Source organism: Armigeres subalbatus, chromosome 3, assembly GCF_024139115.2.
Source record: "Armigeres subalbatus isolate Guangzhou_Male chromosome 3, GZ_Asu_2, whole genome shotgun sequence".
Classification (NCBI taxonomy): domain Eukaryota; kingdom Metazoa; phylum Arthropoda; class Insecta; order Diptera; family Culicidae; genus Armigeres; species Armigeres subalbatus.
The window spans coordinates 119,075,728-119,078,507 of NC_085141.1; positions in this window are offsets into that span (position 1 = coordinate 119,075,728).

Genomic DNA, 2,780 nt, shown 5'->3' on the forward strand with positions numbered 1-2,780 from the left:
AGGGTTTGAAGAAATCGCTCTCAATAGATAACGAACAACGATAAAAGAGAGGAGAGGCAAAAACTGTTCCGAATCGTAACAAGCCATGATAACAAATTTATCAAACTTGTATACAAGTGCGAAAAAACAGAATCGGATAGGCAGGCCTCACAGAAAAATGGTGATTCTCGCTTTGTTTTCGCTCCTTTCGTGTTGGTTACTGCACAGCTGTGTAGAACAAGTTGAAATGCATCATCAGAGCCAGTGCTCCCCGCATTTGGTGCTTTCTAAAATAAATTTATCATGGGGTATAGCCTCCCGAATCAGTTCTCTATCATGACAGCTTGCGAAAAAAGTTTCTCGCGGTATGCTACATATCGTATATGTATACAGAGATGATAAGTGAGAGACTTGCTCTTTCTCTTTAGGATTCAATCCCTGATCGGGGGGCAAAAAAGTCAGAATTTGAATCACTCTAATGAACATATATATGTTCGGTAAAATGGAAATAAATTACCAAAATTACATCCATCGGGCTTGATTGTCTACAAATGAATAAAAATACTATAAACTAAAAACGTTTGAACTTATCTCACGATTACGAAAGACGCTAGAAAAACCTTTGAAGTCAACATTATCTTAACATAAATTGAAAAGTCTGATTTTTCATTAATTTTCAATCGGAGTGGCCTGTGCGGTGCTTAAAAGTCTTGAAAACAAAAGCCGCGAACCACGCACTATGTGGAGGGTCCGCAAATCATCTTTCACCTGATCGATCCACCTTGCTCGCTGCGCATTTAGGCTTCTTGTTCCCGTCGGATTGTGGTTCTCCCAAAATCTGATACAATTCGTGATTCATTCGCCCATCTGCAACCCACCATAGATGGTACGCAGCGCTTTCCTTTCGAAAACTCCAAGTGCGCGTTGATCCTCCACGAACATCATCCAGGTCTCGTGTCCGTAGAGGACTACCTTACTAATGAGCATTTTGTAGATAGTCAGTTTAGTACGGCGGCGAACTTTATCCAATCGGAGGGTCTTGTGGAGTCCAAAGTACGTACAAGGGTGCCAATGGAATGTATAGGAAAAAAATTGTCATCGAATTTCAAAAAAACATTGCTCGCAAGTTTCATTACCCCAAAATATGACCCCATGCTAAATTTAAGCTCAATCGGACATGATTTAAGGGTGCTTTAAAATCATCAAAGATTTGAAATTTTTAGTCTTGAAAATTTTCCCAAAGGAAAAGTCGAAAATCGAATTTTTATTTTTGATGCCAAATGACTTAAAAAAGCATGGAACGTCAAGATCTGAATTTAAAAAAAAATGAAAAAAATCGATTTTTTCTCTTAGAACATTTTTGGGACTTGACATTTTTTTCAGATGATGGAAATTTTTTTCATCGAATTTTAACACCGGACGATACGCAAACGTTTTCGTAACCAAAAATATCCCCCTATGCAAAATTTGAGCTAAATCGGACATGATTTAGGGGTGCTCAGAATTATTCAAAACTTTTTTTTCCCATTCTAGGTTTTCCCATTACCAGTGTTTATTTGAACTTTAGAAGTGAAAGCAGTCACACAGATATTTTGTTTGTGGGGGAATATTTGCCATTGTTTTCCAAATCATCTAATTTGCCGTCGTATGGTGAAGTTCTTCGTAAGTTCATGTTTCATTTGCAAGCTGACAAACGAACTGGTAAACAAAGTGCGCAAATAACAACAGAAGTGCTGATAGCTGTATGGAAAGGAAAACAAATTAATCAAGAATGGTAATAGGTCAATTGAATTGAAAATGTTGCGTTCCCATAAAAATTGGAGAGATCTACAGAAAAATAGGCTGCTAATGTCGATGACTGAATTCGAGAAGAGGCAATACTTTTCTGTTTCGATGGGAGATTTATTCGACATCTACAAGAAATGTAAACCGAAGAACAAGTTGGAAAAGCAAGCAATGCGCTACTTGCAAGAACAACGACAGCGGACCAACAATCAAGAAACAAATACACATGGACCCACAGATACTATTTCATGCAGTGCTTTTGAGGAGACAGATGAGAATCCTGGAGACACGAATGAACCGTACCTTACAGAAACTATCTCGACCAGTAGCTTTGAAGAAGAACAAACAAAATTCGACGCGGAAGATGTATCAGATCCAACCAAAGCTTGTGAGAAAAGCTAACAATGAGGCTTTCTTCGTCACAAACTGAAACACAAAGCGAGTCCGTCCCTTCAGTTTGTACTAGTGGAGAAAGTATACAGAGTATACCTGGTAAGTTTTTTTTTTTAAAATGGTGAATACTTTATATTTTATGTCATAGCAAGTTTTGCTGTTTTTATATTTTTAATTGAATTATAATTCCATTATAAATACAAAGCATTCATGCAACAGTTTTTCTATTTTCTTTGTGCTTTTTTTATATGTGGCCTAAACCTTCTAAATTAACCCGGAGTACCAAACCACAGCTAATAATGTAGTTTATTATCGCTTTTCTTGATCTTTACACGTTGTGTTTTAAATTCATGCGGTACCGCGTAATAATAACCGCGTAAAAATAAACCTCAGTGTAATAAACATTGCCTAGCAATCTGATAATTTTCTCCGTAAATCTGATCTCAAAAGTTTTCAAAGTTACAAAAAATTCAAAATTTTGATAGCAAGGTTTTGAGCACCCCTAAATCATGTACGCTGAAGCAAAAATTTTGCCTAGGGGCATATTTTAGGGCTTCGGAAATGTTTGCGTAACATCCGGTTTTTAAATTCGATGAAAAATTGTTTTCGCCATAAGATTTTTT